This window comes from Vicia villosa, unplaced genomic scaffold (genome assembly GCF_029867415.1).
Source record: "Vicia villosa cultivar HV-30 ecotype Madison, WI unplaced genomic scaffold, Vvil1.0 ctg.002739F_1_1, whole genome shotgun sequence".
Lineage (NCBI taxonomy): Eukaryota > Viridiplantae > Streptophyta > Magnoliopsida > Fabales > Fabaceae > Vicia > Vicia villosa.
This window is the reverse complement of record NW_026706015.1, coordinates 11,810-23,618: the sequence shown is the minus strand read 5'-3', so window position 1 is coordinate 23,618 and position 11,809 is coordinate 11,810.

Genomic DNA, 11,809 nt, shown 5'->3' with positions numbered 1-11,809 from the left:
ATATCAGATTTTTTGTTGCCACCCGTTGCATCTCGTGTGATTGGATAATTCAATCCAAACATCCCTACTTTGGAAATAAGAATAAGAGTAAAATATTATTGGTGTTTATCTAGTAAGGATTAAATGAGGGAACAAAGTTGAAATATTTTATAAAAATTGAGAGCGCCAGTATTAATTTTTAGAGAGTTATAATTAATTTTATAAAAAAATTCATTAATTCAATAACTAACTAAATAAAATAGATTTAACCTCAAAGGGTTGGCTCAGTTGGCAAATGAGCTTTCTCTAAAAAGGGACGGAACCGGCTAACCGTCTGGAGTCAAAAATGCCCTGGGGCCACGGTGCCGTCGCCTCCGAGCCCGGGTCCGGATTAGTCACATGGGGCCCCTTTCCCCGCGGATACCGGTCGGTTAACCAAAAAAAAATAAAAATAAAATAGAGTTGTTATTCATTGAATATCTTTAAATTGACATTCTACTACTATAGTATTATTAATATCACTATTTAATAATCAAAAAGAAAAAAATACAAATATTAAAAGCCTAATCAAATAATAATAAAAAATGTCAACTAATAATATTATTTAAAATTAAACTTGAATATTTAATAGTCTTTTTTTCTTTCTTTATCTTAAATATGTGACACACCGAAAATACTTAGGGCGATATAGGAGCTCGGAAGACTGAGATAAGTGGTTGCAGCAAGGAAGCCGGCTTATAGTATTCATCCGAGTAAGTCTGAGAATCTTCTTTACTCGGTGCATTAACAAAGTCGGAGGGAGCATCAAATCACCACCTCGGTCGTCGGCTACCCTAGTCGGATGCGACAGTTACGAATACGAATGGACACTTGAACCGTTACACAGAGCGTTATGCTTCTTAAAGAGGACGCCGAAAGTTACGATTGTTACCATTATTGGGGTCTCCAAGAGTCGCTTCATGAAGGCTTAAGTTCAATAGCACATAGGTATAAATAAGGGTTCCCACTTGAGGGATAAGAAAAACATTCATTCTTGAGTTCACGCATACCATTCTCATGCAACTTGAATCCCTTAATTCATTTAATCACCCTCTTAGTTTTACTAATACAGTTGCAACCTCATTGGATTAGCTTCTACGAGGTGATCCATATGTGTTTTAAAGGAACACATTGTTGTCCAAAGTTCAATTAAGTTCTGCATTTAAGTGTAACTAAAACAGTTAGAACACCTCAGCTAAATTATTATGAAATTGTATTGCAAAGAAACATGGAGGTCTGGGGCTTTAAAACCTCATCAAAATGAATGAGGCGTGTATTGCAAAGATGGTTTGGAAGATAGAAAGAGGTGCTACAGTTTTTTTCGTGCGAGGTGTTAAGGAAGAAGTATAGCAGGCTAACTAGACGCAAGAATAGTATGGAAGACAAAAATTCTGACGCTAGCTTATGGAAACAGATAGTTAAAACTTGGCCTATGCTTTTTTCAGGTGAGAGATTGGTGATGGTAGAAGAATTGACTTTTGGGAAGATTGTTAGATGGAAAATGGCTTAAAGGTTAGAAAGGCTTATTAATGTACTTCTGGAAATTCAGAGCACTCGCTTAATTAACCTTATTTAAACTAATGGAGATTGGAAGTGGAGCTTCATCTAGAAGATGTGCCAGCAGAAGTAGTGGATCATATTCAAGCTTTAGAGCCGCCTGAGAAGGATTGCACAAGGGAAGATATGTGTATTTGGAGAGGAATCACAGCTGAGAAATTCACCATTTCTAGTGCTTATAGTGTGGTTGTCGTTTTTTTTACCTCCCCGTTTCACTTGGGAGGACGGCACGCTAGACCCTTCACGCGAAATTTGGAAGGAGAATGCGCCCGTGGTGGGATGAATTTTGTTTCAGTTCTTCCTACGATATCACACGAACTTTCTTATTGTCCTACAAGTAGGAAAGGGAAAAAAAGATCTCAACTAAACCCTAGGAGTTTGCTAAGTGTGGGGATTCACCTAGACTAGAAATTCTGGAGTCCGGGGGGTCGGTTATACATAGGGAAGAGTTTAAGCACCCTACATATCTGTAGTACTCTACAGGAACCTTCTCTGTGTCTAAATGTGTTTGTGCTGCTAATGATTATTGGGAAAGTTTCTCCTTTGTATTAGGAGAAGGAATTGAATTGAAATAAAAGAAAGACAGACAGACAGACTGACTATTTTTGGTATTTTATTAGCTCGCTGAGATTCCTTGTGAACCTCATGCCTACATATCCCTAATGGAAGTCAGAGCTTAATGTAGTTCGGGGAACTAATTAATTATTAATTATTTTTGGGTGCCTTGCTTGAAGCTCAAGGTTGAAGCTTGAATTAAATCTCTGTTTACAGTAAAGAGACATGAAGTTATCTTTACAGAGAGGTATTTCTACTATTCCACCACAAACATTAAAAGAGTGACAGAATAACTGAATTCATTTCATTCAAGAGGGGGACCTTACTTGTGTATGTGCAAGTATACCAGTCAAATGCCTCTTAAATGAAAGAAAGATGCTCATCCAAATTAGGGAAAGTTACCACATGTCTGGGTTTTACTGCCAGCTCATGCCTTTCAAAATCCTAAATGGGAGACTTGATTAAAATGAAATGTAATGTTTGTTTGTTTGAATGTGGTGAGATAGAGGAAAGATCTCTCTATAGAGATAAGCTATGTCTATCTACTGTATAAAAGATTTGATTTTTTTAACTGGCTTGTATGAGGCCCAAGCTTGAGGCTTTTTGATTAATGTATTATTTATTGACTCTGGGAGATGACTCCACTGGGGGTTAATTACAAGGAATCTTTGTATTCTGTACAAAGCCCAGAATTGAGGCTAACTCTAGCTAGAAAAAATATTATTTTCTGCCTTGTACAAAGCCCAAGGTTGTGGCTGACTAAGTATGAATGACCCTAATAGGGAAAAGATCCTAGATGTTAGGAATCTTTGACACATGAAGTATGGTTTATCTGCCTTGTACAAAGCCCAAGGTTGTGGCTACCTGAATGATGAAGGACTCACTGGGGAGACTCTATTATCTGCCTTGTACAATGCCCAAGGTTGAGGCTAACTATTAACAGGGGAGTTTTATTGTTTTGGTGCCTTGTATGAAGCCCAAGGTTGAGGCTAACTATTTTTGTTGGATTTTGACTCTACTGAAGGATTTATTTATTAAAAGACTGATTTTTTTTGGAAGCTAACCCTTTCCAGGGGTTTTATTCTCAACTGGTGAGTTTATCTTTTTTAAAAATGAGGTTTTTTGGAAGCTAACCCTTTCCAGGGGTTTTAACTGCTGGAGAATTTATCTTTTGAAAAGAGTGATTTTTGGAAGCTAACCCTTTCCAGGGGTTTTATTCTTTTAAACAGGTTTTTATTAATTGACTTTGGAGGCTAACCCTTTCCAGAGGTTTTGACTCTTTTTTTGGGGAAATTATCTCTTAAGAGAATAAAAGGAGTGATTTTGGAGGCTAACCCTTTCCAGGGGTTTTTATTAAGATGAAAGAATGATTTGGAGGCTAACCCTTTCCAGGGGTTTTTGTTAAAATGATGGCAGAAAGATTATCTAATGAGACTTCTTGTTTAAAGCCCAAGATGAAGGCTGACACTGACTGAGGATAAACAAAACATGGATCCTGGACTCTGCTAAGGAAGATTAATGAAGATAAGGGTGACAGAGACTGTCCATGCCTCTCATTCCAAAAAGGTATACTCAATGTAAAATTGAGACAAACTTAGCTTGTTTAAAGTCTGGTTTAAATTGGAAGAAACTCACCAGGGTATGTTAAAAGGTGACTAAAGACCTGTTCCTATGTTTATAAGAAACCTGATGGGTCCTTGTATACAAGCTTAAGAGGAAGCTGGAAATGCTTTTAAGAAGCCTGTGGGTCCTTGAACAAAGCCCAAGAGGAGGCTAATCGAGGGTCCTTGTTATAGCACAAGAGAAAGCTATGTGGTTTTGAACTTATTTTGGCTCTAAGCAAATGGGTAAGAGGTTTCACCGGGAATAATTCCTCTTTGGGTGGATGTGTCCTATTATTTGGATTCTAAGGTTTTTACCAAGATGTTTCACCGGGAATAATTCATCTTGGGGGTTTGAACTACATATCTCTAATTAGGAAAGAGCCTTCACCGGGAAGACATTCTCAATCCTAGGCCATATTCCTATAATATATATATAGTTTAACTGTCCTAGGGTTTATACTCAAACGTAGTTCTGAACTAATATATATGCACAATTTATATTTTGACAGTAATTTAAATAAAGACTGTAAATTGAAAGCTTGTAAAGCCTAACCTGGATGGAGTGGAGGCCTTTGAAGAAGTATGTACAGAGCCTCAACAATAATTTAATTGTTTTGTTGATAACAGTTAAATATATATGATAAACAGTTAATGGTTTTTGAAAACAGAAGAAGTGAAGATGGACAAAGGTCACATAGGTATCTGAAGAGTTTCACCGGGAATAATGCCCTTCAAATACCAGAAGAATGTTTTGAAAACAGAAAGAAGATTTTGAAAATACAGTTTTGAAAACAAGCTAAGAAGAGAAGGTTTTTGGGACTTACACTCTATTAGAGGCCCAGTACTTTACAGTACTGGTTATGAGAGCAATTTGAAAATGATTTTGAATGATACAAGGTTTTGTTGTTTGAAAACCCTAATCATTTGATTTATTCGGAGATTGAAAACAGTTTTGAAAATTGACAAAAGTCAACTTAATTAAGGTAAAAATAAAGATCTTTACCTAATTAAGACCTAAACAATTAGGGTTTTATCATAAAATTATTTACAAAGTGATTAGGTTAAAATAAGGTGACAATATATATTTAAAGTATTTAAGAAAACACTTAAAAACATACTATTTTAAACCTAATAAAAATATATGAAATAAATAATATTTTTATGATTTTTTTTATTATTCACAAAATTGATATATTAAATGACAAGTGTGTAAAAAATGAAGTGAAAATGATTTAATTTGATAGGTTAAATATTCATGTGAAGTTGTGAAGAAAATAAGTGTGAAAAGTGGTAAAAAATATAGAAATGTCTTCACCAAGGCTTGAACTCACGCCCTTTAGGTCACACACCCAAAACCAAACCACTGGGCCAGCGCGCGCATGGTGATAGTAACTTGCACTCATTTGGTTATGTTTTAAAACAAGTAGTAAATCATTGAAAAATAAAAGAATCAAAAAGTCTGGGGCGAGGGGGATTCGAACCCCAGACTTGAGGCATGATGAGACTAAGGGCGTATGGGAGGCCACTAGGGCAAGTTTGTTCAGTCGTTTAAGGAACGCCTATCATTCAAAATAAAATAAACTTTGGCCCCAGATTCAAATTTTGCGCGCCAGATTCTCTGTAGTCGACGCACATGCGGACTTTTCCGTCTTTCTTAGGAACGGGAACAATGTTAGCTAACCACTGAGGGTATTCTGAAGTGACGAGGAAACCTGCGTTGATCTGCTTTTGAACTTCCTCTTTGATTTTCATGGCCATCTCCGGATGAGTTCTTCTCAATTTTTGCTTGACCGGAGGGCATTCTGCTTTTAATGGCAAGTGATGCTCCACTATACTGGTATCCAACCCTGGCATATCTTGATAAGACCAAGCGAAGACATCTGAGAATTCTTTGAGCAGCTGTATCAAACTCTCTCTGATCTCTGAACTGAGCAAAGCTCCAATCTTAACCTCTTTTCTGTTTCCATCGGAACCAAGGTTAATGATCTCTAGAGGCTCATTGTATGGCTGAATGGCCTCTTCCTTTTGTTGAAGTAACCGTGAAATTTCCTTTGATATTTCTTCGTCTTCTTCTTCCTCTGCCTCGAATACAGGAAACTCAAAGCTTGGAGAAGTCATACGGTCGCACGTTTCAACGGGGTGTTTTATGATTAATCTGCATATGTGTGATGATTTTATTTAGACAACGAGGGAAGACTCGGTGTATGCAGTTAATGGAATTTTTGATGTTTTTTTTTAAGGGTGTTTTTTAGGATTACCAATTTCCGAAAAAAAGAAAAGGAAAAACTAACGACGGAACAAAATGACATTTTTATTTATTGACAGTCATTTCTTGAAACAAAGACCCTATAAAACAAAACTCTATTGCTTTGGGCGAAGCAAAGAGGGACATTTTCCTAAGAAATAGTAAAATGAAAAGCCCTATGAAACATCTCTTCACCCTGGGCTATGGTGAGAGGATAAAATAACGGTGAAAGTTCCTACTTAGGAGTGCGAACAACAGTTGTAACTTCAACAGCTGTCCAATAGTGGCGAACCCCATTGTGCACTAGGTAATCTGGAACCTTAGGCTTAAGCTGGCCTATGGTAGGTCTTGATTTACCAACCATTGTCTTTGCAACACTCAGGCGATCTTCTTCTACTTCAGCAGACTGAGCGGTGTGAGCATACCCATTTCCAAGTGGAGTATGTCGGTTTTTCTTTTGAGGAAACTTCCAATCTTCTGAATGGAGAGACTCGTTGTCGGGGACACTTTCGAGATCATCCTCTTCTATATTTTGGTCTTGCTCTTCTCCCAAGATGGCATTGACTAGATATGTGAACTCTAGATCCGTAGCCTCGGAAGGTGACTTGGGGATATAATCCTCAATGATGATTTCACCAGTCGATGATGATGAATAGCAAGGGTTATACATCTCTTTTGGCTGAGAGAGGTACTCAAAATCACTGTTCCATCCAGTTGGAACAATATCTTCAAGAGAGATTCTTGAACTTTCAGGAGCGGAGTATTTCACCATGTAGTCGAATTTTCCGCTTGGTTCTCCTAATGTATCCCAGGTTTCTTCGGGGATAGGAGGAACTTCTTCTGATGAACCATGACTCCTGGTGGTGAAGCTATTTGTAACTTCGTCATTGCTTGGTCGAGTCTTACTTTCAGATCCCTTAGTCGGATAACAGCAAGGTGATTCAGACTCTGATAGGGCTATGTATCCTGCTTTGTTAAGATAGGATAGCCATTCCTTTTCATCGGTGTTTTCCGTACCGATGGTATTGACTGTTTGTTGAACAGGTTGAAGAAAACCTCCGCTGCGGAAAGTTTCTTGAATTGGAAGAACTACCTCAATTCCTGGAATAGTCTTTGATGATGTTGGAAAGAATCCAACTCCTGTTCTGTTCTTGTTGTTGGTAGGAATATTAATGTGCCCCCAACCATTGGTAGTGCCATCCTTTACAACTTGGATTGCATCTCTGTATGAAGAGATAGACGCTGCTTTCTCCTTTCCTTTGTCCAAGGAAAGTGCTTGGAATTTAGTTCCAACAACTTCTTTTGGTTCTATGTCGGAGAATGATGATAGGTTGCTGACGATCAGAGCTCGTTCTCCACATACGGTTACCAATTTGTCATTTCTTATGAACTTCAGTTTCTGATGATGTGTTGAAGTAATTGTTCCAGCCTCATGAATCCATGGGCGACCTAGCAAACAACTGTATTGTGCTGGAATGTCCATGACCTGGAAAGTGATTTTGAACGTCTGAGGTCCAATAGTTATGGGAAGATCCACTTCTCCAAAAACTGACTTCCTTGATCCATCAAATGCTTTGACGATGACATGACTTTTTCTTAGAGGGTAATCTTCGAAGGATAATCTTGACAATGTTGATTTCGGTATGACGTTGAGAGAGGATCCATTGTCTATTAGGAATCCTGTGAGTACATCACCCATGCAGCCAACTGAGATGTGAAGTGGAAGATTGTGGTCTACTCCTTCTTCAGGAAGATCTTCGTCACAGAAACTTAGGTTAGTTCCGGCGGAGATGTTGGCAATGATATTGTTGAATTGGCTTATTGTGACGCTAGGTTCTACAAAGGCTTGTTCCAAAACTTTTTGTAGAGCTTCCCTATGAGCTTCAGAACTCAATAGCAGGGAAAGAACAAATATCATAGACGGAGTATGTAGCAATTGATCTACAATGTTGTATTCACTCCTCTGGATTAACTTCAAGATCTCATCATTTTCTTTCGCTTGAACAGCATTGGTCGGATGATTGTCTTGCCTATGTGGTACTTCCTCCGAAGGTTTCTCCATATTTTCTGTTGTTCTGTTGAAGACTCGTCCACTTCTGGTGACTCGACTAACATCAGCAATGTTGACAACAGACGGTAATGGTATCTCCTTACCATTTTCAATGTATGTAGCATTGTACTTGTATGGTATAGCCTTGCTGGACTCATACGGTTTAGGACCTGGTAAGTAGATGACTAGTGGAGTAACTGCTGTCTTCCTGCTATCGTACTTAACTTGCATTGGTTCAACTTGATTAATTTGAGGAGATACAGTAAAGACTTCATCATCTTCTCTGTTGGCAAGAACAGTAATGGTATTGTCATCCATCAGCTTTTGAACGTCGTTGCGAACACGCAAACATCCTCGTGAATTTCTTCGACAAATTCTGCATCTACTGTAAGCATGGAAATCTGTTCCAAAGTAGGCAAGTCCATTTAAAGTTTTATGGAACCTGACTACCGATCCTTCAAGATCTTCAACTTTGTAGATTTTGTATTCTCCTGGACATCCTTGAACCATGTTGATGTCATGTTCATTTCTGACTCGGATATGTTGAATCCATCCTAAGTCCATTTGTTCTTGTAATGCAGCTTGAACTACGACACATCCTTGATTATTCTTTGGACAAATATCGCATGTGAAGTAGTTGTGAGGTGGTACATGGCCGTACCCAGCTTGTTTAGCGTGCATCTTGACAAGATTTTCCCCTATCTGACGAATGTCGTAGATTTGAATGACGTTAGGGTGTTGATCTATCCAATTCACTGAAGCTTCTTTATGCTGCGGCAAAGGATTTGCTTGGACGTTTGGACTAGTATCTTTGAAGGATAGCATTCCGCTCTTCACTAATCGTTGGACGTCAATCTTGAAAGGGAAACAGTTCTCAATATTGTGACCTGGTGCCCCCTGATGATAGGGACAAGATTGGTCAGCCTTATACCATGGTGAGGAACTGTTTGTAGGATTTGGAGGACTCCTTGTCTGAATGAGTCCTTTTGCCAGTAATGTTGGAAACAATTCCGCATACGGCATTGGTATGGGATCAAAGGCAGGATACCTTGGAGCCCGATTGTTGTAATTTGGAGGTCGAACCTGCTGCTGAGGTTGCTGCGACCTTTGTTGAATTTGTTGTTGCGAGACCTGAGGTTGGTAAGCTGGCGCCGAGTTAACATCCGGAGTTATTGTTACAACTTGGGGTCGAAATTTCTTCTTGATTTTGTGCAAGACATTGCTGACATCTTGAACCTTTTTCTTCTGGAAAGAACTTCCATACTTCCTTGGACCAATAGAAGATTCTGGTTCTTTGTTCAAGCGTCCTTCCCGAACTGCTTCTTCTAAACGTATACCCATGTTTACCATCTCGGTAAAGTCACTTGGTGCACTTGCAACCGTTCGTTCGTAGTAAAATGGACTCAAAGTTTTGAGATAGATTTTTGTCATTTCTTTCTCTTCAAGTGGTGGACAGATTTGTGCAGCAACTTCACGCCATCTTTGAGCGTATTCCTTGAAGCTTTCCCTATCCTTTTGAGTCATGGCCCGGAGTTGATCTCTGTCGGGAGCCATATCCAGATTGTACTTATACTGTTTGACGATGGCCTCTCCGAGGTCTCGAAAAGTACGAATCTCTGAACTGTCCAAGTTCATGTACCATTTGAGTGCAGCACCTGTCAGGCTGTCTTGAAAATAATGAATGAGTAATTGTTGATTATCAGTCTGAGTTGACATTCTTCGAGCGTACATTACGAGGTGACTTTGTGGGCATGAATTCCCTTTGTACTTCTCGAAATCTGGTACTTTGAATTTGTGAGGAATCTTAACATTTGGAACCAGTGTCATACCCTAATTTTTGACCCCCCTGAGATGACATATCTTCAGGATTTTTCATCAAGTCAAAGCAAGTATCCAGAACAGCCTAACATTCAATCAAGGGTGTTCAAAGACAAGAAAACTCGGGCAAAGGATCAATCAATAGAGGGATTAGTCTCTAATACAATCATAAGACTCAAAAGCCTCACTATTACACCTATGATTGATTAAGACACCCAGTCATCTAAGTACAGGATTACTCAGATCAACAGACTAGGGTTTGGAGCCTATCAAGGACTAAAATCAGGGATCACCTTTGGGAAACCCTAAAAAGCCCTAAGGGACCATTCAAAGACATCAATCATCTTCAAACAACTCATATGACAAGATCCACTGGACATTACACCTCAGTTCAAAGTCTACAGTCATCATTGTCCTCTGGTCGACAATTAGGGTTTTTGACCTAATTCACCAAGATAGTTGACTTTTATTCAGGGCATGGATCCAAAACTCAAGACATGATTCAAGAATCTCTACTACCTCAATATAATCCATTTACATCATTCATTTGAGGAAAAGATCTTGTTTCTACACAAAAGCCCAAAAATTCACTTTGTCAGGAAAAGTCAACTGTGTGGGATCATCATTGAATTTTAAGGTTTTTGGTCAAAAAATGACTTTCAAAGATCAATATCATCAATATATGGATGTCAAAGTCATTTGACCAAAGAAATTCAAAGAAATTCATCAAGGAGCAAAAAGTCGGGAATTAGGGTTTTTGAGGGCATGGTGAGAACCTTCCAAATTGTGTTCAACCTTCTCCAAATTCAATTTGAGCTAAGAGTTATGCTTGTTCAAAGTTGGCCTCATGAAGTAAAATTATAGGTCATGCATCATTTTTGAACTTTGAAATTTTGTGCACATGACCTCAATTATGGATGCTACACGACCCATAACACATCTGAAAACATACCATGCATTCATTTTCACCATGCCATGATAATTGAAGAAGATTCCTAAAACAAGAACATGTGATTATGTAATGATTACATTTGTGAATTTATGGCAAATTGATGAATCACCCAAGGAATCTTCTCACCAACCAATTAGAGCTCACTTTGCATCTGAATTGTCCCCTAAGATCAGATAGAATCAATGGATAGGGGAGGTGGCTCGAAAATGCAATGATCACACTTGGATATTCTTTGAAATTTCTTCATGGCTAAGAAACCAAACTTGCTTCACTAAGCAAGCTCACTCTCCCAATCAGTACTGAGACATTTGCCTATAAATAGGAGAGCATACTTCAGTAGAAAAACACACCAAAGCAACCATATTCCTTGCTTTCTCTTTCTCTTCTCATGTTCATTGTTTTTCAAAGTTCTTTGGCAAGAAGAATCGATTTCTTCAAACCAGAGCTTATCTTTGGAATGTGAGCATTCTAACATCTCAAGGGAGTTAATTTGAGGTGATCCAAGCACCTGGATCACTTCTGTAAGTGGAGGAACACCATTGTTGCTCTCACTTTGGAGCATTTGCAGTTGGAGGTCCATGGAGTAATTCAGGAGGTTCCGAGCCAAGCCAATCATCCAGGCACACTCCTCAGGTCATAGTGAAGCTAACCAGGTGGCTGCAGCTCATCTGTAACTCGAGAATCATCACCCTCCATGTTCACTTGAAGCTGAAATCGAGGGAGGTCCACAGAGCAATTCAGGAGGATTCAAGCTCCAATAAGCATTCAGTTAGCATCATTGAGTCTCAGGGAAGCTATTGAGATCATTCATTCAAGCCCAGGTGCTCTCTATCATCCTCACGACCTCCATTTTCAGAGGTAAGTTTCTGAACCTCACCTCTTTAATTTAAGTACTCTTTGAGTTAAAGCTCGATTCTATTTTGTTTAGCATCATCAGAGGATTGAAAACCCTCTATCATCTTGCATTTATTCATCTTGTTTGTCATTTAATTTCAAATTTAGGGTTTATG